Source organism: Lipophrys pholis, assembly GCF_963383615.2.
Source record: "Lipophrys pholis genome assembly, chromosome: 15".
Lineage (NCBI taxonomy): Eukaryota > Metazoa > Chordata > Actinopteri > Blenniiformes > Blenniidae > Lipophrys > Lipophrys pholis.
The window spans coordinates 85,001-102,290 of NC_137642.1; the positions used below are offsets into that span (position 1 = coordinate 85,001).

The 17,290-nt window shown below is 49.0% G+C and overlaps 2 protein-coding genes and 1 long non-coding RNA gene across 5 annotated transcripts in view; 2 read left to right on the plus strand and 1 right to left on the minus strand.

Moving 5' to 3' along the window:
* LOC308120887 overlaps positions 1-1,237 on the plus strand; it is a 6,536-nt gene extending 5,299 nt beyond the window's left edge. For both annotated transcript variants that reach the window (XR_013936051.1, XR_013936052.1), the window contains exon 3: positions 1-1,237. This exon is cut by the window's left edge and continues 290 nt beyond it. This is a non-coding gene — a long non-coding RNA (uncharacterized lncRNA).
* The window catches only part of LOC308120878 (NLR family CARD domain-containing protein 3-like), a 191,272-nt gene that overhangs the window by 47,639 nt on the left and 126,343 nt on the right, over positions 1-17,290 (minus strand). The window lies entirely within an intron of this gene.
* Positions 1-17,290, plus strand: part of LOC308120877 (NACHT, LRR and PYD domains-containing protein 12-like) — a 344,912-nt gene that overhangs the window by 16,380 nt on the left and 311,242 nt on the right. The gene's annotated exons all lie outside the window — the stretch shown is intronic.

Below are 17,290 nucleotides of genomic sequence, written 5' to 3' on the forward strand. Positions count from 1 at the left end.
GTCCTCCTCCTCTTCTTCCTCCTCCTCCTCTTCCTGCTCCTCCTCTTCTTCCTCCTCCTCCTCCTCCTCCTCCTCCTGCTCTTCCTCTCCCTCCTCCTCCTCCTCCTCCTCCTCATGTGTTGGATCATTGTGTTGGGCCTGGCCTCCATGGCTCACCCCCTCTGGACAAAGGAACATTTGATCACCACTGGAAAAATTCACCATTGGTCACGTGACCCCCACCAGGGGGTCCACGGCAACCTCTCCCTGGAAGCTGCATCCCTGCACCTCACCACCAGGGGGATCCACCAACTCCATCCACAGCCGTAGAAAACGACCCGGAAACTCGGAAGCCAACCCCGCTCTGATTGGCCAAGGCCATGGTGAGCACAGCAGGGAGCTGGACCATGATGCGCCGGTATAAAAGTCCCACCTGCGAAGACACACCGTCTCCAAGACGGATTCACGTCCATCCAGACGCAGGACTTCGTACGGAGACACAAGGAGCCGCGTGTTAACTCACGTGGACCGGCCCAGAACTGTTTAACTCCCTTCTCTCTCCCCCTCCTTCACTAATCTGCCGCCACTCCTGTTATCTGATCAGATAAGCTCACACACACACACAGTCACATTTAGCAGACAAACTGCTATCTGGTGCTGCTGAACCACATCCACATCCATCACCAGAGTTCTAACTGCATGTCCTGATAGAACTCCGCCGCTCAGAAACGGGCCCACAAAGTCCACCAGTCTTTACGGGAGTAGGTGAGACTGCGTCGTTCCGAGACCCCCTCGTGCATACTCGTGCAACGGGCGTCTTGTTTATCTGGTCGCTAAGCAACCGCTGCCTCCCCAGAAAGAGCGAGTCAAACGCCTCTAGTGGTCACGTGGTTCATTGAAATTCCTCTTGACATCCACCTGGTGGACACATCAGACCATTGCGCTCTCCCTCTGCCCTCCGCCGCATGCCCCTAGTGGTTGTCCTGGTCACCACACTGACCCGCCAACGTCTGCCTCCCTCTGGTGGACATTCAATGTCATTACACCCATTCCACTCATCACTCCAGGCCAGACACACACACACACACACACACACACACACACACACTATTTGTACATAGTGTTTGCTGTTTAATAGATTAGATCTCCGTGTTAGATGTCGTTTGTTACTTGAATGTGTTGATTTATTAGACGATTTATGAATTATTTAGGAAATAATCCATTTTTATTAATAAACGCCTGTTAGCTGAATTGAATGATTCTTGGTGATTATTGTGTATTTATTGTTGACAATTCACTGGTTTGTAACAGTCTGTGCTCGGATCTCACACCTTCCCTTTTATTTAAGATTGTTATATTTTTACACAGAAATTAGGGATGCCCCGATCCGATCGGTAGATATCGGATCGGGGCCGATATTAGTGATTTGTGAGTGATCGGAAATCGGCAAATCCAGCCGATCACCCCGCTGATCTACAAAAAGAAAAAAGAAAAAAAAGAACGCGATCCTCAACATCCCCTAATAACCACAACAATCAGGGACTAGAAGCTCCGGTCTAGCTGCAGAAGCTAGATGCAGGCAGAGCGGGGCTATAGAACTATAAAACTAGAGTTATATATTGTGGTTTATGTGTTTCTGTGCAGAAGTCTGCATCTAAATTTCTATGTGGTCTGTCTTCTTCTGCTTTCTTATTGTGTTTGGTGAGTCACAGCGCCCCTAAAGGCCCTGCATGTGTACTACATGCCCTGAAGCCTCGTGTTGAGGCTCACCATAGTGAGGTGTGGACGGAGGTTTGTTGGGAGAAGGCCAGGGAGAACAAAGATTGTTTTTTCATTGTGTGGATGTACCCCCAGTTTACAACAACAACTAAAGAAAAAGCCACACAGAAGCAGCAAACTCGGTGCGGCTTTAAAATAAAGGATTTTAAAATAAAGGATCAGTCCCCACAGGGGAGCGATATGGCAAAAAAACTAACCCAGAAGGTTCCGCTAGTTTGAAGGGAGACTGGGATATTCTGATCAAGTTTTTGAGAGAACTATGCTCAGACTACTTTTGTCAAACAGGTTTTACCACTTTGAAGTAGAATTAAGTGTTTATAATTCACATTAACATGTAAATGTTTTGTGACAAAGCTTCTGCCAATACTGCTTCTAGCTTCAGACATCTTAGTTACTCCAAAAATAGACTATTGAGTATCTTTGCAAATAGCAATGTAAGTATCGGATCGGGAAAGTATCGGTATCGGCCGATACTCAATTCTGAAAAATTGGATTGGTATCGGGAGCAAAAAAGTGTGATCGGGAAATCCCTAGCTTGCACACCTGACCCCCCCCCCACCCACCCACACACACACACACACACACACACACACACACACACACACACACACACACACACACACACTCAGCCAATCACAGGCCACCTCGCTGTCATGCTGCGTTCATGAACCATAAAATTAGAGGAACCAACAAACATCATCATTGAATCATTACAACAATAACAACTGCAGAGATTTTAAACTATTTTGGTATTTTTCTTTAGTCAAAAGATGTAATGGCAGGAAGCCCCCCGCCTGTTCAGACGGTGGGGGTGTTGTAGACAGCTGTTGAAAATAACTAAAAAAGTTACTTGTAATCTAACTTAGTGACTTTTAAAAGCAAGTAATCAGCAAAGTGACTAAGTAACTTTTAAAGGAGTAACTAGTAATCAGTAATACTACTTTTTCAAGGTGGTAACACTGCTTATGAGAGTCTAATCAGGGCTTGTTCATGATGGTGAGTTGATTGTTAGAGTTTCCAGATTGCAGATGTCACACCAAGTGGTGGAACACTCAAGGCTGGAGGAAAGAACAACCTGGTTCCCCTGGGCAGTGGAAGGTTTAAGGTTCCTTGTAAGCAGGCAAAGTTTGGAGTTCCTTCATGAGTTGACAGTTCTGTCATGAGCCCTTGGCGTATTGATGATGGCCTGCAGCAGCTAGCTACGACCCTGACAGACAGCACGCATAGCAACATCTCCTCCTTAGTATAGTGGAGAGTATCCCCGCCTGTCATATGGGAGCTGGGGGTTCAATTCCCTGACAGGGAATGCAGCTCTTTAGTTTACTTACTGATGACCCTCGGGTTCAGGTCAGAAATACCCTTTTAGTCACTTCCTTCCAGGTCACACAGCGTTTACCAAACATTTGAGTTGAAAAAGAGGAAGAAGAGCGCCCCCTCTAGCCAGGGGGAATAAAAGCTCACAGCACCTGCTATTCTCAGACAGTCTCCCATACAAGCAGAGGGCGCTAGATGGCGCTGTTTGTTCAATAAATGTTTGAAAACACACTTCATTGCCAATCTTTCAGCCTCTATCTTCAAACCAACAGCGCCATCTGGTGGAGTCAGAAAATAAAGAAACTGGTTGATGAGGCTTCATTAGGCCGAGGCTCCATCGAGGCTCAGTGCCGGTGTAAGATTGTAAAAGGACCCTCATAGAATCTGAACCCCGAGGTCCATTTTCCACAGCAGGATATATGGACCCCTAATATTTGTACTGAAATGTTAATAGAATTTAAGAACAGAAATAAATATGAACAGAAACAACAACATATAATTTTAGATAAACTAGGAGAGAGAGAGACATACTGATGGTAGATTTTAAAAGAGTTAGAGTCTTCTTGAGATTCCTTCAGTCTACAAGTTCATGATAGAGCAGCTTCATGAGTGACGCTAACATCAACACTTTAGGAGTGTTTAGTTGCGCCGATCTGTGTCCTCTCGCACCGGGGGATCGGACCAGTTCTCCGTTACTAGGGTCAGGTTCTAACTGCCTACAGATCTAAAATACCTGGAAGGATTCAGTAGAACGATTAAGCTGGTGACGAGGAAACTCGCCTAGCCTCTAACTGCCTACGTCCAGACGCCAATCCCGCTTTGTCCAACTATTAACTGTGCTAAACAGCCTCTTGAGGCACGGCCAATCAGTCGGTCACGTCTGTTAACAGCAGCTTTCCTCTAAATGACTATGGCACTTGGTGTACATTGCTAGGTTTAGTTTAGAGGTTTGGGATAAACCTCGGGGATTAGTTTGTAACCCAGTTACCTTTTTTGGACTAGAAAAACCTTTAAGAACCTTTGTGATGTTATTGCACACGATCACTTAACTTTTTACTTCCATTCAGAATTCAGGGAATGACATAGGCGAATTTATTATAATAGTAACTCATTGAAAATTCATGAAAAAGTACTTTAAATGCAATGCTTATATTTATTGAGCATAGTTTGGCAAGGGTTAAGCTACAGCACTTGATTCAAACAGATACAAATGGTAACAACGATTCACAACTTTGATTATTAATAATACTTCGGATTAAAACTAATAAACTGAGCTTCTCTAAATGGGTAACCTGATGTGTCTTTTTGGAGGGGGCTGGGTGTGGTGGCTTGGCCTTCGCAACCACGTATGGACCCGTCTTCAGTTGATCTCCTTTGGAGGGCGCAGGAAACTCAGTACAGAGTCTCGGTTGTCCCCGGGAAATCCTCCTGCGACAGGGAGAGGGGTGCAGCTGCCATGTCAATCTTGGTCCCGTCAGACTTTGCTCTGTAGCTGGGCTGGAAAGTCTCGAAAACACCACTCGATGTCTGACTCATCAGATTTTCTGCACTCATCAGATTTATCTGCACTCATCACATTTATTTCTGGACTCATCATATTTTTCTGGTCTCATCACATCTTTCCGGACTCATCAGCTTTTCTGGACAAAGACTCATCAGATTTCTCTGGACCCATCACAATTTTTTCTGGACTCATCAGATTTTTCTGGACTCAGACTCATTGGCTTTTTTTTGTACTCATCACATTTTCCTGGACTCATCCCAGGTTTCTGGAACCAGACTCATTGGATTTTTCTGGATTCTAGGTGAAAACAGAACATAGTTTGTTTTTAAATTAAAGTGAACACAAAAGTGGAAATGGGAGTTTTCTTTACTTAAATTGAAAATCAAAGTGAAAATATGATTTTCTATCAAATTAAAGTGACTATGAAAGTGAGAACAGGAGTTCCCCCCTCACCTCCAGAGGAATATAGAGAGTGAGCTACCAGCAGCTTCTCCCTGTGGAAGGGAACATCAGTCCTCACCTCCAGAGTGAACATAAGTCATGTCTGTATATTACATCCATCATCCATCCATCCATCCATGATGTGATCCAGTAAACATGTCCCAGCAGTAGAGTTGTGTTGTTGCTTCTCATTGTCAATAGAACCATGAGAAAGTATGAGAGTGACTGATACGCTTGTATGATCACTGGACCTTTTGAAAGCAGTCAGACTCTCATACTGTACCAGTAGCATCTGTGTCATTCACAACCCGTCTCCATCTTAACTGGACTTTCTGTGTACACACATGATTTTCTGTTTTCATCTGTGGACTGGTGGCTAGTGAGTGTGTTGCCTTCAGTGGCAAAGGGAAATAAAACCTCTGCATGAACAGGAATCATGGAGCCTCCCCCTTCTCAGCTCCAAGTGTCCAAATCTGAACAGCTGGTCTGGGCTCTGAGTGGAAGCTGAGGTGGTCATGTCCCTGGGCCTCCGGCCTCCAGTCCAGTCCAGTCCAGTCCAGTCCAGTCCAGTCCAGTCCAGTCCAGTCCAGTCCAGTCCAGTCTAGTCCAGTCCAAGTCCAAGTCCGAGTGTAAATCTCAGTCTCAGGCTCAGTCTCTCTCTCTCTCGCTCTCTCTCTCTCTCTCTCATGGTGCAACCTCAGCTCCGCCCACTACTCCCAGAGTCCAGGATCCATATTTCACTTTCTCTTGTATTGTTTGATTGTACACTCATAGTGACAGGACGTCTTTTCCTTTATAAATGAGTTCCCAGTCACCTGATTGTACCTCAATAACTAGTTTTTCCAGGGACTACTCTGTTCTGACTCATTTGTACTGATATCTATCTGTTGTCTGTTTTAATGTTTCTGTGGTTTTTATTGTAAACAGTAAAAAAACAAAAACAAACAGACATGAAATCACTGATATCATTGACTAATACACCACTTACTTTGATATTATCTATAGCATGTGTAAATATATTATCACTAAAGGTTGCACAATGAGAAGTGGTCCTGCTGGAATTCAATTAAAACTCCATTGTATTTATGAAATCTTCCACCTGGCTGGCTGCTGTAACCTACCTACCAACAAACCTGAATCTAATGATGACGTCGTCACCAAGGTTGTGAAAAAGAACAATAATGAGCCTTTCATCACAAAGTGGATGGGAGAGGCACCGGATGGAGATCAACGGAGATCAAAGCCGGAGGAAATCTTGGATCTGAGCATCTCCATGGCAAAAGGCACTGATCGCCTTTGATCTGATAGGAGATCAGCACTGGAGCCATGGAGACGCTGAGATCAAAGGAAATCAGCTTTGTAGAGTTGTAATGTGCTCGTACTCATCCTTACATTTTTCTCGAAATTTGTCTTCAATCACCTTTTCTCTAGCTACACCCTCTAACTGAACCTTTACCTGTTTATTTATTTTATATTTTCCAAATATCATGATTTTTGTTTTACCTAGATTTAATGAATTAGAGTTCATTTCTCTGAATGTATCTAGTATGTCGTTGAAGAGTTTTTCTAGGATTCGGGAGCATTGTGGGTCTGTAGTTTGTGAAGTGTGTCTGTTTTCAATAACAGTATCCTTACTGGAAGCCTGTTGAATAATACTATGTAGAACCTTCTATGTACTGCTGACATCGTCTTTATTGTTTTCTGGTACTTTCTTAAAATAATTCTTCTTACATTTTCTCACCATATGAGTGAACTTATTTTTACATTTCTTGTATTTATTTGTTCTACATTTATAGGATTCTCTGTCATGTATTCTTCTTCTTAGATGCATTTTTAAGCCCTTTGTCACCCATTAAATATCTTTATATTTCAGTTTCTCTTGTATTGTTTGATTGTACACTCATAGTGACAAGACGTGTTTTCCTTTATAAATGAGTTCCCAGTCACCTGATTGTACCTCAATAACTAGTTTCTCCAGGGATTCCTCTGTTCTGACTCATTTGTAATGATATCCATCTGTTGTCTGTTTTAATGTTTCTGTGGTTTTTATTGTAAATAGTAAAAAAACTAAAACAAAGAGATGAAATCACTGATATCATTGACTAATACACCACTTACTTTGATATTATCTATAACATGTGTAAATATATTATCACTAAAGGTTGCGCAATGAGAAGTGGTCCTGCTGGAATTCAATTAAAACTCCATTGTATTAATGAAATCTTCCACCTGGCTGGCTGCTGTAACAGAATCTGACAGGCACCACCGTCTCCAGGACACTAGGTGGAGCTGTTCCATTCATTAAATGAGTCTATGTTAGAACCTGGTGCTCTGTATGTGCAATTCATGATGATATTTGAGTTTTTTCTCCATCAATATTTTTAGATTGATCCATTCAAAGACATGTTCCACCACTGTTGATATTTGAGTATGAGTACTCTGCAATATCAGAGCTGATACTGAGAACTGTTACCAGTGCATTCCTGGTTGCAAATAATTAGAATTCAATAATAATTCTATTCTATTCTATTGTATTTTTCTTTCTATTTTATGTGAAGCACTTTGTGTTGCAATTGTTCTGTGTATGAAAAGTGCTCTACAAATAAAGTTTGATTTGATTAAAGAAAATTTGTCTTGTCTTTGTATACTTCATATAGTCTTGAGTCTGCTTTTAAATTCCGTAGCTCTTATTTCTCAAACTCATAGAGCAGAGGTCTCCAGTCCTGGTCCTGAGGACCCCTGCCCTGCATGTTCTAGTTCCTCCATGCTTCAGCAGACCTGAATCTAATGATGATGTCATCACCAAGGTTGTGAAAAAGCCCAATAACAAGCCTTTCATTTAAATCAGGTGTGTTGAAACTGGGAGGAGCTAAACCTGCAGGACAGGGACCCTGGAGGACAGGAACCCTGGAGGACCAGGGGTCTGGAGGACCAGGGACCCAGGAGGACCTGGGACCCTGGAGGACCAGGGGGGTTGGAGACCTCTGATCTAGACAATATCAACATCAATAGTGATTCTGTAGAAGCCCTCCAATGTTGAATTCTTACCTTTCAATGAATTATGTCAGAAAAAAAGGCGACATTACAAATGATGAACATAAACATTAATATCAACAAGAGTTTTTCCCCTCAAGAAAAAACAGTTGAGAGTTGATAGAAAATGAGGAATGTTGATAAAAACCACCCAACGTTTGAGGTTCAGCATTTCACATTCAAATGAATAAAAAAAGGACTCGTTTAGAGGTCTGGAATAAAAATGCATCTTTTATTAAAACTTATTCAAATATTGTCAAATAATACAAATACTTGGAAAAAACTTCTCCTCTCTCCCCCTCTCCTGCGCACACAAAGCCGCTCCTCCACCCAACAAAACAAGCTCCTGGCATGACTCCAGGAGCACACCTGGAAGGAGGGAGGGAGGGAATGGATGGAGGGATGGAGGGAGAGAGGGAGGGAGAGAGGGAGGGAGGGAAGGAGAGAGGGAGGGAGGGAGAGAGGGAGGGAGGGAGGGAGAGGGAGGGAGAGAGGGAAGGAGGGAGAGAGAGAGGGAGGGAAGGAGAGAGGGAGAGAGAGAGATAGGGAGGGAGGGAGAGAGGGAGAGAGGGGGGGAGAGAGGGAAGGAAGGAGAGAGAGAGGGAGGGAAGGAGAGAGGGAGAGAGAGAGATAGGGAGGGAGAAAGGGAGGGAAGGAGGGAGAGAGGGAGAGAGGGAGGGAGAGAGGGAAGGAGGGAGAGAGGGAGAGAGAGAGGGAGGGAAAAAGGGAGGGAAGGAGGGAGAGAGGGAGGGAGAGAGAGAGGGAGAGAGGGAAGGAGGGAGAGAGAAAGGGAGGGAGGGAAGGAGAGAGAGAGAGAGGGAGGGAGAGAGAGGGAGGGAGGGAGAGAGAGGGAGAGAGGGAAGGAGGGAGAGGGAGAGAGGGAAGGAGGGAGAGAGGGAGGGAGAGAGGGAGGGAGAGAGAGAGGGAGAGAGGGAAGGAGGCAGAGAGGGAAGGAGGGAGAGAGAGAGGGAGAGAGGGAAGGAGGGAGAGAGGGAGGGAATGAGGGAGAGAGAGAGAGAGAGAGGGAAGGGGAGAGGGGGTCAGGGCGCTGGTGCATATCTGGGAACGAAAGCCGTTGGAAGTCTGCACCAAGAGCTCACTTCCGAATGGAGCCCGAAATCCTCTCTGTAAATGGAGCATCACTGACGGCCACTTACCTGCTAAAAGTAGGAGGCCCGGCCCGGCCCGGCCCAGAGTGGGGATATGGAGTCAGTCCGGCTGAGATCCGGCTGGGATGGAACCCGTAGCAACCAGGTTTGGAGACGGAGGCGTTGCTAACTGATCCGGCTGTCAGGAGCACCTGGTGCCGAGCGGCATAGGCCACACGCTGCTGGTCAGATGGCAGGACATTCTGCCACAGGGCTCTGATATTACTGGCCTGCTGCTTTGATAAGGTCTGACCAGTTTCAGCCTGGAGCCCCACCAAGTACTCTGCCAGGCTGTCCACTCGCTCCATCCCCGGGACATTATGCTCGTCCACAGCCTGGTAATAGAACAGTAAAAAAAAAAGAAATACATAAAAACAACATTAGCACAAGCAAAAACCTAAGATTTAAGTAGAATAGGAGATGTTAGTGAGACCGACCTCTTGCTCAGGTGCTGCTGGACACATAGCTGGTGGCCCAGGAGGAGGATCAGCTGAAGCAGTGGAGACAGAGGTTGTGATGGTGGCGGGGAGAGGAGCAGCAGAGGTGGTGCTGGAGGTGGAATGTGATCCACCACAGGGCTGTTACACAAGACAAGATGAGCATTAGAAATCTACCACTGGAATGAAATAATAACAATGTCACTCTATGTTACTCATGGATTAACAAGAGTGCCCCCGCCTGTCTGTCATATTGTGTCTGGCTCCTGGCAGGTGGAGCAGTGGGAGCAGAAGTGGGAGCAGCAGGTGAAGCAGAGGGAATAGTGGGTGGAGCAGTGGGAGCAAAAGGTGAAGCAGAGTGAGTAGTGGGTGGAGCAGTGGGAGCAGCAGATGGAGCAGCAGGTGGAGCACAGGGAGTAGTGGGTGGAGCAGTGGGAGCAGAAGTGGGAGCAAAAGGTGTAGCAGAGTGAGTAGAGGGTGGAGCAGTGGGAGCAGAAGGTGAAGCAGAGGCAGTAGTGGGTGGAGTTGTGGGAGCAGAAGTGGGAGCAGCAGGTAAAGCAGATTGGGTAGTGGGTGGAGCAGTGGGAGCAGCATGTGAAACAGAGGGAGAAGTGGGTGGAGCAGTGGGAGAAGAAGTGGGAGCAGCAGGTGAAGAAGAGGCAGTAGTGGGTGGAGCAGTGGGATCAGCAGGTGAAGCAGAGTGGGTAGGGGTGGAGCAGTGGGAGCAGCAGGTGAAGCAGAGGGAGCAGTGGGTGGAGCAGTCGGAGCAGAAGTGGGAGCAGCAGGTGAAGCAGATGGAGATGTGGGTGGAGCAGTGGGAGCAGCAGGTGAAGCAGAGGGAGTAGTGGGTTGAGCAGTGGGAGCAGCAGGTTGAGCACAGGGAGTAGTGGGTGGAGCAGTGGGAGCAGCAGGTGACGCAAAGTGAGTATTGGGTGGAGCAGTGGGAGCAGCAGGTGGAGCACAGGGAGTAGTGGGTGGAGCAGTGGGAGCGGCAGGTGAAGCAGAGGGAGTAGTGGGTGGAGAAGTGGGAGCAGAACTGGGAGCAGCAGGTGAAGCAGAGGGAGTAGTGGGTGGAGCAGTGGGAGCGGCAGGTAAAGCAGAGTGAGTATGGGGTGGAGAAGTGGGAGCAGCAGGTGAAGCAGAGGGAGTAGTAGGTGGAGCAGTGGGAGTAGAAGTGGGAGCAGCAGGTGAATCAGATGGATTAGTGGGTGGAGCAGTGGGAGCAGCAGGTGAAGCATAAGGAGTAGTGGGTGGAGCATTGGGAGCAGCAGGTGAAGCAGAGTGAGTTGTGGGTGGAGCAGTGGGAGCAGCAGGTGAAGCAGGGGGAGTAGGGGGTGGAGAAGTGGGAGCAGCAGGTGAAGCAGAGGGATTAGTGGATTGAGCAGTGAGAGCAGAAGTGGGAGCAGCAGGTGAAGCAGAGGGAGTAGTGGGTGGAGCAGTGGGAGCAGAAGTGGGAGCAGCAGGTGAAGCATAAGGAGTAGTGAGTGGAGCATTGAGAGCAGCAGGTGAAGCATAAGGAGTAGTGGGTGGAGCATTGGGAGCAGCAGGTGAAGCAGAGTGAGTTGTGGGTGGAGCAGTGGGAGCAGCAGGTGAAGCAGAGTGAGTAGGGGGTGGAGCAGTGGGAGTAGCAGGTGAAGCAGAGGGAGTAGTGGGTGGAGCAGTGGGAGCAGAAGTGGGAGCAGTAGGTGAAGCAGAGGGAGTATTCGGTGGAGCAGTGGGAGCAGCAGGTGAAGCAGAGGGAGTAGTGGGTGGAGCAGTGGTAGAAAAAGTGGGAGAAGAAGGTGAAGCAGATGGAGTAGTGGGTGGAGCACTGGGAGCAGCAGGTCGAGCACAGGGAGTAGTGGGTGTAGCAGTGGGAGCAGCAGGTGAAGCAGAGTGAGTAGTGGGTGGAGCAGTGGGAGCAGCAGGTGGAGCACAGGGAGTAATGGGTGGAGCAGTGGGAGCAGCAAGCGAAGCAGAGGGAGTAGTGGGAGTAGCAGGTGAAGCAGAGGGAGTAGTAGGTGGAGCAGTGGGAGCAGCAGGTGGAGCACAGGGAGTAATGGGTGGAGCAGTGGGAGCAGCAAGTGAAGCAGAGGGAGTAATGGGTGGAGCAGTAGGAGCAGAAGTGGGAGCAGCAGGTGAAGAAGAGGGAGTAATGGGTGGAGCAGAATTGGGAGTAGCAGGTGAATCAGATGGATTAGTGGGTGGAGCAATGGGAGCAGCAGGTGAAGAAGTTTGAGTAGTGGGTGGAGCAGTGGGAGCAGCAGGTGAAGCAGAGGGGGTAGTGGGTGGAGAAGTGGGAGCAGCAGGTGAAGCAGAGGGAGTTGTGGGTGAAGCAGAGGGAGTAGTGGGTGGAGCAGTGGGAGCAGAAGTGGGACCGGCAGGTGAAGTAGAGGGAGTATTGGGTGGAGCAGTGGGAGCAGCAGTTGAAGAAGAGGGAGTAGTGGGTTGAGCAGTGGGAGAAAAAGTGGGAGAAGAAGGTGAAGCAGAGGGAGTAGTGGGTGGAGCAGTGGGAGCGGCAGGTGAAGCAGAGTGAGTAGGGGGTGGAGAAGTGGGAGCAGCAGGTGAAGCAGAGGGAGTTGTGGGTGAAGCAGTGGGAAAAGCAGGTGAAGCAGAGGGAGTAGTGGGTGGAGCAGTGGGAGCAGAAGTGGGACCAGCAGGTGGAGCAGAGGGAGTATTGGGTGGAGCAGTGGGAGCAGCAGTTGAAGAAGAGGGAGTAGTGGGTGGGGCAGTGGGAGCAGCAGGTGAAGCAGAGGGAGTAATGGGTGGAGCAGTGGGAGCAGAAGTGGGACCAGCAGGTGAAGCAGAGGGAGTATTGGGTGGAGCAGTGGGAGCAGAAGTGGGAGCAGCAGGTGAAGCAGAGGGAGTAATGGGTGGAGCAGTGGGAGCAGAAGTGGGACCAGCAGGTGAAGCAGAGGGAGTAGTGGGTGGAGCAGTAGGAGCAGAAGTGGGAGCAGCAGGTGAAGAAGAGGGAGTAATGGGTGGAGCAGAATTGGGAGCAGCAGGTGAATCAGATGGATTAGTGGGTGGAGCAGTGGGAGCTGCAGGTGAAGAAGTTTGAGTAGTGGGTGGAGCATTGGGAGCAGCAGGTGAAGCAGAGGGAGTAGTGGGTGGAGAAGTGGGAGAAGAGCTGGGAGCAGCAGGTGAAGCAGAGGGAGTAGTGGGTGGAGCAGTGGGAGCGGCAGGTGAAGCAGAGTGAGTAGGGGGTGGAGAAGTGGGAGCAGCAGGTGAAGCAGAGGGAGTTGTGGGTGAAGCAGTGGGAAAAGCAGGTGAAGCAGAGGGAGTAGTGGGTGGAGCAGTGGGAGCAGCAGGTGAAGCAGAGGGAGTAATGGGTGGAGCAGTGGGATCAGCAGGTGAAGCAGAGGGAGTAGTGGGTGGAGCAGTGGGTGGAGCAGGTGAAGCAGAGGGAGGAGTGGGTGGAGCAGTGGGTGGAGCAGTGGGAGCAGCAGGTGAAGCAGAGTGAGTAGTGGGTGGAGCAGTGGGAGCAGCAGGTGAAGCAGAGGGAGGAGTGGGTGGAGCAGTGGGTGGAGCAGTGGTAGCAGCAGTTGAAGAAGAGGGAGTAGTGGGTGGAGCAGTGGGAGAAAAAGTGGGAGAAGAAGGTGAAGCACATGGAGTAGTGGGTGGAGCAGTGGGAGCAACAGGTGAAGCAGATGGAGTAGTGGGTGGAGCAGTGGGTGGAGCAGGTGAAGCAGAGGGAGGAGTGGGTGGAGCAGTGGGAGCAGAAGTGGGAGCAGCAGGTGAAGCAGAGGGAGTAGTGGGTGAAGCAGTGGGAGGAGCAGGTGAAGAAGAGGGAGTAATGGGTGGAGCAGTGGGAGCAGAAGTGGGAGCAGCAGGTGAATCAGATGGATTAGTCGGGGGAGCAGTGGGAGCAACAGGTGAAGCAGAGCGGATAGTGGGTGGAGCAGTGGGAGCAGAAGTGGGAGCAATAGGTGAAGCAGAGTAAGTAGGGGGTGGAGCATTGGGAGCAGCAGGTGAAGCAGAGGGAGTAGTGTGTGGAGCAGTGGGAGCAGCAGGTGAAGCAGAGGGAGTAATGGGTGGAGCAGTGGGAGCAGCAGGTTAAACAGAGTGAGTAGTGGGTGGAGCAGTAGGAGCAGAAGTGGGAGCAGAAGGTGAATCAGATGGATTAGTCGGTGGAGCAGTGGGAGCAGCAGGTGAAGAAGTTTGAGTAGTAGGTGGAGCAGTGGGAGCAATAGGTGAAGCAGAGTGAGTAGGGGGTGGAGCATTGGGAGCAGCAGGTGAATCAGAGGGAGTAGTGTGTGGAGCAGTGGGAGCAACAGGTGAAGAAGATGGAGTAGTGGGTGGAGCAGTGGGAGCAGCAGGTGAAGCAGAGGGAGTAATGGATCGGGCAGTGGGAGCAGCAGGTGAAGCAGAGTGAGTAGTGGGTGGAGCAGTGGGAGCAGCAGGTGGAGCACAGTGAGTAGTGGGTGGAGCAGTGGGAGCAGCAGGTGAAGTAGAGGGATTAGTGGGTGGAGCAGATGGAGCAGCAGGTGAAGCAGAGGGAGTAGTGGGTGGAGCAGAGGGAGCAGTAGTGGGAGCAGCAGGTGGAGCAGCAGATGGAGCAGAAGGTGGCGCTGTAGCAGTGGCGACAGCAGTGGTGGCAGTGGGAGGGAGAGGTGGAGCAGAGGCTGGGCTGCTCCAATCCACAGTCTGAAAAATATAACAAGACAAATAAAGTTCCCACTTCAAAAGAATCCTTCCTAAAATGAAGTTTAGAATCTTACCAAGGTTTTTCACACCAGAACATTCTACTTAGAGAAAGTGGAGTGGCCAGCAGAGGAGCTGGAAGGTGGGTGGAGCAGGGAGGTATGGGGCGGAGGAGGTGGGATCAGATGCAGGAGCTTGTTGAGAGGTGGGAGTTCCAACAACACAGGCTGAGGAGGTGATGGAGGCTGCTGATGGCTGAGATGATGGAGCTGTCATGTCTAAAGTCAGCACCATCCCCACTGTTGGAGCTCCTTCCTTCAAATAGATTCAAACAAAGACACACTGGGAGCGCTTCATTTTGGCACCTTGCCATCCTGACCCTGTCTGGCCATTGGAGGGCTCTAAACTCACACAGGAGGTCAAAGGTCACTTCTCTTGTTGGTGAATAGTGATTAATACTAACCTGGAATGAAGCTCTGGAGGTGGAGGAGGAAAGATTCCAGTGATGTGGACCCCCTGGATTTAGGGAGAATGAGTCCCTCCTTGGTGGAGGTCCAGCCTCCCTCTGTGTAGAGCAGCACACCCGCTTGGTCCTCAATGCATTTGACGTGCCTCTTCTGGACTCTCCAGATGTTCTGCATCCTCTCCTGGTCCAAGAGAGGCACACCAAGACGCTCTCTGCCCTTCACACCCATCAGCTGATGAAGCAGCCCCTCCCTCCATCATGAGGACAGAGTGGGACTCCCCTCTGGTCTGCCTCCTGCAGAGCAGAGCCAGGTCCTCTTTGAAGATGTGCTGCTCCACCAGGGAGCTCTTCTCTCCTCAGCTGCTCCCTCTTGGCTCTGCAGCAAGGAGACATCACTGCTGTCCCAGGACAGTTTGGACATGAAGGTGGGGTAAAGGGGGTGGGTCTCATTTCTACACCCAGATGCCAGCCGCCGCATGAAGTGGTCAATGTCCAGTTGGACCAGCACATCTGGCCGGCTGGACTGGAGGCCCAGGCACCACCACCTCAGCTTAATAGTCACTTTACTTTGATAGAAAATCTTATTTTCACCTTGATAAAAAGAAAACTCTCATTTTCACATTCATTCATTCATTTTCTTCCGCTTAACCGTTTCCGGGTCGCGGGGGTGACAGTCTGAGAACAGCCACCCAGGTCACAATGCACCGATTAAGAACCTTCCTGCAGGTGGTGAGCCCACGGGAAGGTGACACCCGGCGTGGGACATGAACCCACTACCCCTGAGATTGTGAGTCTCATGCTCTACCTACTGAGCTAGCTGGGGGACTATTTTCACCTACATGTTAGTTAGTTAGTTTTACCAGTAGCTGGCTGCTCCATCCTCACTTCTCCTCCAGCCAGACACACACACAAACACACACACACACACACACACACACACACACACACACACACACACACACACACACACACACACACACACACAAGCTATTTCTCCTGGGAGTCATTTGGAGGGACTCACCAGCTCCACCTAGTGTCCCTGAGACGGTGGTGCCTGTCAGATTCTGTTACAGCAGCAGCCTCCTCTCAGTCTGAGTCCCACACCAAGCCTGTCTGACGTCCGTCTGCAGCTCTCCTCTGACCTCCATGATGTCACTCTCCTCTGACCCTCATGATGTCACTCTCCTCTGACCCCCATGATGTCACTCTCCTCTGATCTCCATGATGTCACTCTCCTCTGACCCCCATGATGTCACTCTCCTCTGGCCTCCATGATGTCACTCTCCTCTGACCTCCATGATGTCACTCTCCTCTGGCCTCCATGATGTCACTCTCCTCTGGCCTCCATGATGTCACTCTCCTCTGACCCCCATGATGTCACTCTCCTCTGGCCTCCATGATGTCACTCTCCTCTGACCTCCATGATGTCACTCTCCTCTGACCCCCATGATGTCACTCTCCTCTGGCCTCCATGATGTCACTCTCCTCTGGCCTCCATGATGTCACTCTCCTCTGGCCTCCATGATGTCACTCTCCTCTGACCCCCATGATGTCACTCTCCTCTGGCCTCCATGATGTCACTCTCCTCTGACCTCCATGATGTCACTCTCCTCTGACCCCCATGATGTCACTCTCCTCTGGCCTCCATGATGTCACTCTCCTCTGACCTCCATGATGTCACTCTCCTCTGGCCTCCATGATGTCACTCTCCTCTGACCTCCATGATGTCACTCTCCTCTGGCCTCCATGATGTCACTCTCCTCTGGCCTCCATGATGTGTGCTGCTCCTCTTCTATTAAGCTGCTGGAACTTACATTTCCCTGACGGAGTCGTCCCAAGGGATTAATAAAGCTGAGTCTAAAGTCTAAAGTCTAAAGTCTAAAGTCTAAAGTCTAAAGCTCCTCCAGTCGTTCTCTTACTGCTTGATGTGAATCTTTAGCTGCTGGATTAACAAGGACTGTTTAGGATGAACTATTTCTAGATGATATATTCTCTCATCTTCTCTCATCTTCTCATAACACTGTGTCAGCAGTTTACCATGCTACCTGAGATGAAGTGATAATGAGACGTCCTGCTTTTAAATGTTGATTTATGAATCTTCACAAAACGTCAATGTCCACAACTTGATTGAGCAGTTCATGTGGGACAATAGTAGTAATAGTTCCATTAATTGTTTATCCACCCAGGACTAGATAGAGCGATCATTTATGATCATTAAGGACCTCAAGCAAGATGACATGACTCATGAGCTAATATTATGAAAAGGGAAAAATCTACTGAACATCTAAATAAATATGATCAAACACTGATCATTTCCTTTCAAATATCTAGTGTAGAAATTAAAAACTGAGATCAAACCACTAATATTCCTCACTAAGCTGCTGCTGTGTGTGATATTGTCACAACGTAGACAACCTAAAAAATACTCCATAGAACAGGTTGAAAACCGTCCAGAAACAAAATACCCTCCATGTTTTGTCAATGGTTGCTCATATCTTTATTTTAACCTTGTTTCAATGTCTTGTCAGGGAGTTCCAGGTGATTCTAGATCTTCTTCTCTAGTTTC